Source organism: Lepisma saccharinum, chromosome 7 (genome assembly GCF_977018435.1).
Source record: "Lepisma saccharinum chromosome 7, izLepSacc3.1, whole genome shotgun sequence".
Classification (NCBI taxonomy): Eukaryota; Metazoa; Arthropoda; class Insecta; order Zygentoma; family Lepismatidae; genus Lepisma; species Lepisma saccharinum.
Window position 1 is genome coordinate 91,761,731 of NC_139235.1, and position 12,286 is coordinate 91,774,016.

Genomic DNA, 12,286 nt, shown 5'->3' on the forward strand with positions numbered 1-12,286 from the left:
CGCGCTCATTCGGAATCTAACTAATTTGTTTCGGCATGAAGCTTTCCGAATTTCACCGACTTTGACGTCATTTTTGGTGCACCCGTCTGATGCACGCTGGTGAAATCTGGGGGAATTTTCCGGTGGTAGTTTGTGGTCGGACACACTGTAGAACTTGCGGTATTTCTGTGTTGTGTACATCATGATTGATGGTATATTATCTAATCCTGCAGGAAATCAAACACGTTAAAATATGCTATTAGTGTGTTTACAACCGCTATAAAGCTACGACAGAAAATATTGAAGTTTTGAGAGAATGTTACAATTTGTTTTTCTCCTCTATGGTTCTAGGTTGCAGCAGAAAATGATCGAGCTGTACAAAAGAAGATAAATAACATAGCAGTGTATGCTATGTTTTTCTCCCATCATGCAATTCCTGGACAGGAGATTCCGGCAAAAACAGAGAGCACGTGGGAATAAGATAATTTAGTGGTTTAATTAATGTTTTGTATGCTCACTTTGTTTGTGTAGCTTCACAAGAATAAAGAAATCGTGGAGAGAAATTTAACGGTGTCCATTTTGCAAGCATTATCAACAAGGTAAGTAACAAATCTTTTTTTAAAACAACATTTAGGCTTTTCCGACCCCATTGCTCGTCTCTGAAATTTTTTTTGGTGGCGTTATAATTTAATGAAAGTAGGATAGAAAGCTTGTAGAATTGCCAGCCACATCATTAGTAAATTTAAATCTATTTGGTTTATGTGAAGATTATAGCAATTTAATACATTTTCCTAATTGTATTGCAACAATAAAGGAAACTGAAGTACCTGGGAAGGGAAGCACAATGATCTATTGAATGTAATACGGCAATAAAAGCTTTTTTTAAAATTTGTTTTTTTATATCTACTATGTAGAGCGCAGTTCTAACTTGGCTATACGTCCTGTGATTTTTACGTGCTTTATTCGTGTGAAACTCCTGTAATTACTCTTGTAAAACCCATGTATTTAATATGTAGGAACAAGTAAACAACCCTATAATGCTATCTTTATGGGAGATTTTCTTCCGCCTGGACACTTACTTCTAAAGAAGCATAACTTTTTCGTCTGCTAAACACCTTTTTTTTTACGAAGACCAAGCTGTTTTTGGTGAATTTCCACAATTCATGACAGTGTAGGAAGGGATTATTCGGTCTGTGCTACTGTGGAACAGTTTAGAGGTGTTATTTACGTTATTCATTCTTGCCAAGTAATCATTTAGTCACATTTTGTCTATAATCATATGGTAATCATAATTTCCCATTATAGGTGCCATGTACAGTTAGAAAATTAACTGCTGTCAACGCGTTAAAATTCCTGCAATTTATAACATTTACTGAAAGGGAACACACATAACGGCCCAAGTTCCTTTTGTTTTATTGCGTTTTCATCATGCTACGAATGCAATTTTAACATGGTTCGATTTCGATTTGCTTCTGTTAACACGTACTGCAGAGTTTTAGTGATTACTAAATATTTTGTTGGCATGACTTAAGGGTAAACTTACCGTATCCGGAAAACGGATTTCTTAAAATTTACAAGAGAAATTAACGAATGCATTTTCTTTAGACTTGTGGAAGTGTTTTCTTGCATCGTTCATTGAATTTTGCCGGTAAATCAGGTATTTTTCAATATAAATTTCTGACCGATGCGCGAAAGCTGTTGCATCCATTTCCTTCCAGCCAGATGTTGCCTGTGTGTGATGACGTAATCCCGGTCAGTGTTTCCAAACACGTGTTTTTGTAACTGAAGAAGGTACGTTTCTGCAAATTGTTTGTGGGGCTATGCGAAAATGGTGTGTGGGGCTACGCATTTTTTCTAAACCATTTTTTAACTATTTTAACCTAAATGTGACTCAACCTAACCTAACCATTACCGGAAATGGTTCGTGGGGCTATGTATGAATGGTTCGTGGGGCTATCCATCAATGGTTTGTGGGGCTACGTAGGTATTTTTGGTTGAAGTGGGGTGGAAACACTGCATGCCGATTACGGTAGTGAAACTGTGACCGCCATTTAGCATGTTACCGAAGGAAACTATGTGTGAAATATACAGACTCATGCTGTAACTTATTGAAAAAAAATCAGACAATCGAAATGTTGTACCCTTCAATGTAGTCCCCTCCCCCAATCCGTACCCTACACCATGCGGACCTTCCACTGTTTGAAGCAGTGTTGCAGGTCATTTTCTGATGTGCTGTTCAAAGAGTTGCGTTGCTTTGACTTTCACTGCGCCCACAGACTAGAACCGGGTTCCTTTTAATGCAGAAGTTTGGGAAGAGAAAAAAGTTGCTTAGGGCTAGGTTCGGCGAGTATGGTGGATATTCCAACACTGGAATGTTTAGTTTCGCCAAAGACTTCTTCACAGATAGCATTTTGTGAATTGGCACGTTGTCTTGATGAAGAATCCATGAGCCATTCTTCCACATTTCTGGTCTCCTTCTCATCTATTCATGATTGGTCCCCAAAACATTCTTATAATACAACTGATTGACAGTGTGACCTTCCAATGTAGATCGAAAATAGTGATCACCATTGCTTTGAATTTGGACTTGCTCATTTGAGTTTCTTTATCCCTGGGTATTGGGGGCTTTTCCAGTGCATGGATGGTCACTTATTCTCAGAGTCGTGTAGAAAAATTCAAGTTTCGTTTAGAAGAATTCAAGTTTCATCACAAGTAATAACATTTAGGAGGAAGTCTGGATCATTTTCGATGTTTTCAAGAGTGTCAGCACAACAATTCACTCTATGTTCCTATTGATTGGGTGTGAGGATTTTTTGTACCACTTGAGTTTTCAAAAACCAAGGGTAGCCTGACTGTGGATCATCCTCGACGGCTTCCCTACCCTCTTCAAACTTCTTAAATCACTCGAGAACTTGTGTGCGAGATAAACACTGATCCCCATAAATTTATTTCAACTAATTGTAAGTTTCTGTGTCAGATTTCCCAAGTTTTGTGAGAAATTTGATATTAACACGTTCCACTTTCTAACTTTTGTGCACAGGTGAGGATAGTGCATATATCAGTATACCCAGCCCCTTGTTATCGACGTGACGTGAAATGAATAAGAAATTCAATCTGGAAACTTTATTGCCACACCTCATATCACAGGCATACTAGTGATATGCCTAGATTTATCAATGTTTACAATCGTTTTGCACATTGTCAATGTATTTTTTTGATGCAAGATTGATTAATCGACAGCTTTATGAAACACGATAGAAGTGTGAACTTAGTTCATTCCTGAATCGTAGATCAAATCGGATCTGCAGTTAGTGATGTTTATACAACTGGCCCAAAGAGTTCTAAACCTCACCTGCCAACAAAAACATGTAGGGACATTTTATTAATGCTAAAAGCCTTAAACCTGACAGTTAAAACTGTCAAAAAGTAATCACTAGAGGGTGGATTTTTGCATATTTGAGCTGTTGTTTTTTGGGTAACTGTGCCAAATGTTTAATGATTTTTTCAATGTTTCATGGGAGAAAGATTAAGTATTGCAGAAATGATTGATACATTAAATGTGAATCTCTGTAAAAGTAATTAGCACTGTTTGTAATACTGAAAAGTCCTTTTTATTGGCGAAAAGATGTGAAAGGTACCTTACGCAAATATCCCTACTTCCCATCAACAAGGCATTTCACAAACTACTGCAGACAGGAGGCTCGAACAGTATGAAATGTTGAAATTGTTTAGGGAAAGTATCGTAATGCTAAAATCCCTAAACTTGGCCTGCCTGAGCTAACCACAAAAGCATTAATACATATTAGCCCCTGTCTAGTTAGTTGCACTTTTTAACTCTAGGTGTAGTGCAGGTGTATCTTGGTGTCAGACTGGTGCAAGGAAATGACGTTCAACCAAATAGACGAATAGCGGTGTTCAAGGTCAGAAGATTCAACAAATACCTGTCTGCTGTTTTAAATGTTAATTTGATCAGTTAGCATGCACCATGTGATCATAACCACACACTACACCACTCCAGAACATAGTGCAAATGGTGCAGGCACCAAGTCAACAAAGTAGAAGAGTCAGTGTTGCTCCATGTAACCAACTAGACGTGCAAGTGCAGAGAGGGTGAAAAAGTGCAGCGAACTAGACACTAAGAGCCGTAAACTTGACTTGTCTAACCCAACTAGGAAATCACTTTGCCCCACACACATATGGCCTAGATGGCAGCAGCAGTCCATAACCAAGACAACAGAAAACGAATGGTAGGTTGTATGAGAAGAACAATAGTCTAAAAGCATTCTCAAGCACACATGCTGTAAGTAATCGCCAAAACTCCAAAGTATGTGTTAACAGACATGAATAGAAATCAAACCATGACCAAAATGTCTGTGTATCATGATGAAATCTGAATTAAACAATCTGAACGTTAGCTCTCAAAAGCTCGGGAGCCTATCAGAAATCACCTGGCTGATGTCCCGAGAAAACTTCATCAATCTGAACTTGTTCGTATACCTTCAAGAAATTAATTAATTTTACTTAAATGGTATTAATGTGGTCAAGTTTCATAGTGCATTTAAATGCATTTTTGAGATGTTGGTGCTTAATTGTCTTTGTATTCCTGCTAGAAAGTGCAAAATTTTGCATTTCTTGTGAAGATTGTTGTTTATGAATATTTTTGTTGTTTTTACCTTACTGAGATATGTTATGTGAAAGTAATGTACTTCTGTGGTCTTAGCCTGAAGCGTCCTATCCTGTAGGCTTCACACAAGTGAATTTATCATCACACACAACAATCCAACACAACACCAGGCGAGACATTGCCTGCTTTTAGGTTAAGAGTGCAAAGTTTGGTGGAATTATTATTTGCATGTTTTTTGTACTATTTGAAAGTGAAAGTGAACGAATGGTGAAGGAACTCCCAAGATGTTTACTTCCATGGTGTACAGTTGGTCAAGCCCCTTTATATCTGAACTTAGTATGCATATATTGGGAGTAATTTTTATGCAGATGTTAAATTTAATTTTGCTTAGTGCACATTTTAGTTGTTTGTGTCAATAGAAATGTATATTGCTTGACCATGTGCATTGGTTGGGTCAAGGACATGCAAGAACAGGATCTTGTTGCAAAGATCAAGAGAACCACAGTTTCTCCAGACAGTGACCTCTAAGGTAGAATTCAAACCAAAGCAACAGGCGATATGTGTCACTTGAGGATGCAGATTTTTTGTGCAGTGTGAAATTTAGCTGCATATTGACTTGTTCCCAGGTAGCTTTTGTCGCTTCGGTGTGAAATCTCCCTAAAAGAGAGAAGTCCTATTTCCAGGCATCAGCAACAGAGCAGAGTATTATTTGTTGATAGCTGTTGGCACAATATCTGTGTGCATGTATGTATGTGCATGTCTGAGTGGTTGTAAATGTTCAGCCCTTGGTATGCTACATTGCAAAGAAATCACTGTAACTTCTCTTCCACCAGCTGAAAATATTGAAAATGCGATACTGATATGTGTGTGCTAGTAAGAAATATGCACAGTACGTTTCATGGTTGAGATGTCTGCAGAGCGGCAGCCAGACTATTTAATGAAATAGGCTCGTATAATTACAATTAAAATGGGCACGTACCTTGTTACACGAGGTGTTGGAAATGTTGTCGTCCTACTTCCACACATTTGGCATTTTTTTAAATGATATTTTCATAAACACTTATAAATTCCTCTTCTGAAATTGCTTCAATTTCTCTCCTCACTTCTAACAGGTTTAAAATTTTGATAGCTCGACACATACACCGGAGTTTGTTCCAGTGTCAAGAATAGACTCTGTTTCCCTAAAGTTGTCTGTGTGTGTGGAGCAGGAACATCTGGGAATTCTCCTGCAAGACACTTTCTAACTTTTCTACAACAGTTCGTAATGACAAGAGTGGTACATAAAAAATATTTTTTTTCTTTAAAATTATATGCAGTATGACATTATTAGATTGCAGGTACTGAAGGAATGGAATGTGCAGAACTTCCACAGTGAAAAGAGGACGTCTGCTCCATTCTGAAATTGAGTTTAATGTTTCATGTAGGCTATTTAAAGTAATTTCTGGTGATTCACACATGTTCATTCTTTTTGTCCCAGGTCGCCATCTGCCATACACATGGCATCGTGTTTAGAAATAACCACTGATCTTGTATGCTTTCCCACACTGGTCACATTTCCTATTCATTAACAGCCCCTGTCACAGCAAGCCTCTCCCACTTTGGTGCTGTATAGGCTAAACACAGTGTTTTCAAAGCAGTGGAAACCTGACCAATACCTAATTTTACCTTGCCCTTCTAAACAATATTGTAGTTTTATGAAGGCATTTTGGATAATTTTGTGTCACTGTAGATTCTTGAGGAGGGGGGGGGGACACAGCGATGTATGGCATCCAAACTGAATGTTGAATTTTTTGTATTCTGAATCATTAGTTTTTCATTTTATTAACAACTATTTACTTTTACACAGTGGTCTAGGAAGGCTTTAAAAATTAGGGGAAATTTTATTCATAAGTTTTGTGTTGTGTTACCTTTCACATAAATCCAAATTGTTTGAAATTTTGAAATCTGTGAAACCATGTTCTTTGGATTAAATGGTAGAATAATAATAATAAAATTTTATTGTCATTAGGCCAAGTACAGCAATGGACAAAGTCAATAGTTAAGATATGTACATAATAGTGTGAAACCTATAGGCTATGCAAAGCTAATTAAATTATGTACCAAAACTAAATCATATATCTACTAGACATTCAAAAAACTCATTAATATCATAAAATGGGTGTAAAACTAACCAGTTGTACAATTTGTTTTTAAAACCCTGTAACGATTCATTATGCAAGTAAAATGGAATTTTGTTGAAAAGTTTTTGGCCAATTACTTCAAAACTATTTAATGACTTAGATGAGATAAGTAAAGTTCTCTGTTATACCTTGTCTTGTAATTATGTACATTTTGTTTATATTTCAATTCAGGCAACCTATTTTTTGTATAAATCAAAACAGAGTAAATATATAAATTTATTACAGTCATTATTTTGTAATGAATAAACAAAGGTCTACAATGTTCTTTATAAGAAGAACCTGAAATCTCCCTGATGACTTTCTTTTACAATAGCAAAACGTCATTGACCTGACAGGAATCCCCTCAAACGATTATTCCATACAGTATAATTCTTTGGGAAAATCAAATATAAGAAGTTCTAATATAGTCAACAGGTACACAATTTTTAAGACGCCCTAGCAAATAAATAACTCTAGACAACTTATTACTAATATATTTAATATGCGGTTCCCACGTTAATTTATCATCAATTTGTATTCCTAAAAACTTAACAGTAATGTATCATCTGCATATAATGTATGTGTTTTAAGGTATGATGGCAGGTCATTTATCATTATAAGGAACAAAAAGGGCCAAGAACAGATCCTTGTGGGACTCCAATCTTAACCTGTTTAAAATTAGATTTCTCCTTACCAACACAAACTATCTGCCTAGGGTTCTCTAAATAAGACTTCATAAGATTGAGACCAATACTACCTATACCATATTTAGCCAGTTTATCTAGTAATAATGTATGATCTACACAATCAAAAGCCTTACTCAGATCACAGAAGGTGGCCTGAGCAAAGCCCTTGTTCTCAAAAATAATTTTAATCAGAGAAACTATAGCATCAATAGTTGATTTCTTCTTCCTAAAACCAAACTGTGATTCGTTTAAAAAAGAGTTTGTATCAAAATATCTAGACATCTGGGAATATATAATAGTTTCAAAATTTTTTGCCAAATGCGGGGACAAGAGAGATTGGCCTATAGCTTGAACAGTTTTTATTACCAATATAACCCATTTTATAAACTGGTATAAGTTTAGACAGTTTAAGTTCATCAGGAAAGTACATGAAAAAAGTATGAAAACATAACCTGGTTTTCTTTAACACTCAATTTTTTAAATATTTTTTTTACTTTGTTATTCAGTTCAAATACAAACTGAACTTTTTATGTTACTATCAATAAAAATATATTTTTTGTTACTTGAATTATGCCATGCCAATTTCCAGGTGGGTCGACCCACTCACAGATATATAATCTGCAATATCAAAGTATCTATTATCTGGATTACCATTATCTTGTAATAGACTTGCTCTTTATGAACTTCCTGCACAAATCAGCATTATTGACTCTAATTTTTCAACATTGTTGCCACCAGCTCTACCAGGAACAAGAATTTTAAAGCAAAGTTATAGCTACATAAATAAAAAATGTAGCTCAGCTACAAGTTTTGTAGCTAGCTACAAGTAGTGTGCCACTTACAAATCACTGTCAGAATCTGCTCTTCATGGTAGGCTGATCTGATATGAATACAATCTCGTGCTTATTGATTTTATTCCTCCGTTTATTTGAAAATACAAATTTATGTCTGCAGTCTGTACACTTTGAAATAAAACAAAACTAAGAATCCATCAAAATTTTGTTCTGCCCACACTGCTGAATGAAGTGTGTACAGGTGACCATGGAATCATGTGATTCCAAGATGGCGTCGATGCAAAAAGAAAAAAGCAGCAGCTCAGTGTGTTATGGCTTGCTGAGTTAAAATCTTAAAATCTTGTATCTAGAACAGTTGTGACATTTTGAGTAGTCTTGTTTTAATGGTGCCGAATGTGTTCGGATGTTTTTTCTTGGATGTGTTTCATATGAACTTGGAACTGCTTAAATTTTTGTATCCCAAGTCTACCTTTTGGCAATAGTGATTCATGCGGTAGAGTGGATATTTTAATTTTGTTACGTAGCGTTGCTTTTCTCCCACTTCTAGCCAATCACAACAATGAATGATGACGTGACATTGATGAAGATACACTCACAGACAGTGCCGCAACCACAGGGGCAGGCGGCCATATTTCCCCCCACCCCTGACCTTGGACGGAAGTTCATTCTAGGGGAAGCAAAGGAAGTAAAAAAAACAAGACTAGAAGAATCTAAGAATAGCAGAACAATTGGATACTCATGATGGAATTAGTTTTTACGTGTTGCTTACATTTTTCTTCCAGACTGCCAAGGGTACTTGCAAGGGGCAATGCCCCCCCCCCCCCCACAGATTTCAAATTTTATACAAATAAAAATACATTTCATAAAATTTCTTGCTCGCTTCGCTCGCAATTTCTCATATTCTTATAGTCCAAGTTTAAGAGCCACAGCTATATGGGGTGGCGGGAGTCCACCCTGGGGGCAAAACTATCTATATGAAAAAGGAAAAAAGGAGAATGCCATGGCGCACCATAAAATTATTTGCACCCTATTAAAACAATTTATTTCTATGAAACTTAATATGAAATATTAATGATGACACTGTAATCCAAGAAGTCATTGATGAATCAAGGGATTCCTATTTGTCTGTCAGGTATCGAAACATTTATTTCAACTATAATATAATACAATTCACACAATATTTTGCAAAATGGTTAACGTAACCAGTAGGCAAACATTGTCTGTAGTGATGCAAGTCTCTCCCCTTTGAAGGAAATAGAGTCCGTGGTGGACTAAGGGACCCATGTTTTAGCAAGCACAAAAAAGTAGTACAATTTTTTACACAATTCATCAAAGTGTAGATAATATGTAACCATTATGATTTAATTTAATTCGATTTTTCTTGCATAACACAACACAACACAATGGTGTTGTTCGATTCTCGTTAGATTCCTTTGTGCGTAAAAATCTTGCATACTGGAAACTAAGAGGGAATCATTATGAAGCATGATTTATAAAGGGCTCCCTTAATCATTCTGCAGAGAGGCCAAAAGCTGTTGTTAGTAATCAATTAACATTATCGACCTGTAAATATCAAGTAGGGTAGAGGCATATAGTGGTTCGGATCCCACCATAAACTGTAGGTCTAGTCCCAATTAGCCTTACTGTGCATAAAATGGACGTAAAACACCAAATCAATCTATTACAATATCAAGTAGATACAGTCCCTATTAGCCTATTTATGTTAAACTTTATATTCTTTGGCAACCTGGAAAGTTTCAAGATATCATCCCTTTTCTGTTACTTATAGCTTTTGGGGGAGGGGGCAAGTGCCTCTGTGTACCAATGCGACACAATATATTAAAAATTTGCCCTCTCTAGGATTGACTTCGCCCCCCTATAAAGAATTCCTGGCTATGGGCCTGCTTCAATGATTAGTAACTGAAAGCGCAGTACTTTTAAAAGGATGCGAAGTACACGTGCAAACGTATTGAGAAAATCCATATATCGGAAGCTTTCTGATCGAGGTGTTAAAAGGAAAGTTGCCCTTAGCCGTGTTCTCATTTACCATTTCATCATTTTATAAAGCTTAGTATAATTTTAACAATAACGTCGCATACTAAAGAAGAATTACACGAATGAAAGAGTTAAGAGGTATATTTTATTTGGTAAGTGCTATATTTTTCTTATTTCAAAATATAATAAATTTCTGATTCTAAAATGGCGCAACAAAACGATTCTGTCACCTTTTACAGATATTTTCAAATCCCAGACTGCTATTCAGGGATTAAGATTAAGAAATTAAACTATCAGTAATTTTAGTATTTCTAGGCTATAGTTTTGCAACGAAGGCTTTCAAATATAGCGCATGGTTGGAGAGGGCCGAGGTGTCAAATATGGGGCAAGTTGCCATGCTACGCCAAAAGCTTGAAAATTAGATATTTTGATCTGTAATTATCATAGAAGTCTAAAATATTGAGCATGCCTCTACCTCGCCACCTAAGACTAACCTCTCTACGTAATAATAAATCACCCGTGAACATAAGAATGAACGGTGTTGTCTCTGAGGTTCAGCTATCAGCTTTAAATATGACGTTTAAAATAAAACAGTAAACTTTTAATAAATCTAAATGGCCAAGAAATAAAAGTTCCTCCCTTCCCACGAGAGGAGGTGGTTCATACACTCTAAAGCTTGCAGCGTTAAAGCTCGAAAGGGCAGAGAACTGATGGCGTATCGGAACGATACTTGTCTGTCTCGTCTTTTTTATGTCCTTTCACACAGAGAATATAAATTAGTAAAGAAAACGTAAGGAGAGAAGTAACACTTATCAATCTCTTGATTCTATATCAGGCGACTAATTGCAGTGCACTGATGCGCGATCTTGTAGTAGGTCTACTTTCTGCAAATTATTTAAATGTATATAAACTAATATGCACAGTTATGTCGCGTGGTGTGGCAGGAAATCCAAACTCATCACTACAATTTGCAGAGAAAATGCCGAAACACGCCTTCTGCAATTATTCTACTCTGAACAATGACTTTGTCGTCTGACAAAGTCTAAATTTTGAAAGGAAAGGGGTGTATTTATCAATACACCCTTCCCCGGTGTATTGATAAATGTGATCACACTTGCAGGTACAAAACCTGGCAGGTTTCAAAGTAAAACTGGAAACGGAAGCAGGGAATTTCAACGGGGATAATTGTTTTGCAGAGACACTGCGATGTATCGTGCTTTTTGTTGTTAACGGAAACTTGAGTACACGTTCACAAATCTAGTGCAAAAATACTTTTGCAAATATTCTTCACAACCAAGATAAGTTGAAATATATATAGTCTCATTTTTTAGTGCGTGACTTGGGGGAGGGGGAGCAAAAAGACAATCTTGCCCCCACCCCTCCTGTGGTTTCTTAACATCAGGCAATACTGAAAGCACTTGTGGGTAGAGACCGAGGGAAGAACTCATTTCTTGGCAATTTAGATTAATTGAAAGTTTACTGTTTGTTTTAAACATCATGTTCAGGGCTGATGGCTTAGTTTTAGACAGAGAGAGTAACACCATTCATTCTTATGTTCTCATGTGATTTTGTTTTTTAACCCATGCTAATAGCACCGTGCCATGTAGGCACATTTAAGGGATGTGGGGGTAGGGCCCACACATTTTCGATCTCGGGACATTTTGGAGGTGATGTGATCAGCACCATGCTCCGGCCGCATTTTCCCCCAGGTACCCATTCATTTTAGGCTGGCTGAGCCCGGGAGCAGCTTTTTGCAGGGACAAGACATGAAAAATTCCGACCTTAGATCACTCACCAAGCTACACCTCCTCCCCCCCCCCCCCTGGTTCGGAGCCCTTGCATCCATGGAATGTACTTGTAGAAGAGATTTGAAATTAGGCTGCTCTCTGCCCCCTTCCCATAGGTTTACGCGGGGTTTATTGTTTCACACCGACAGCATCTGCCAGTAAAATCGAAGCGGCGAATTTGTAAGGGGATAATTCCACCCACTTGATTTGCGGAGACGTGGCTGGAATTCTTATCTGCACATGGATCTTACTGTCACGTACT

General features: G+C 37.0%; 1 protein-coding gene across 1 annotated transcript in view; it reads left to right on the forward strand.

The window, feature by feature from the left end:
- Window positions 1–401: 401 nt before the first annotated feature.
- The window catches only part of spoon (A-kinase anchor protein spoonbill), a 117,501-nt gene continuing 105,616 nt past the window's right edge, over window positions 402–12,286 (forward strand). Inside the window, exon 1 of the mRNA XM_083125616.1 lies at window positions 402–578. The gene's annotated coding sequence lies outside the window, so the exon portion shown is untranslated. The remainder of the gene's footprint in view (window positions 579–12,286) is intronic.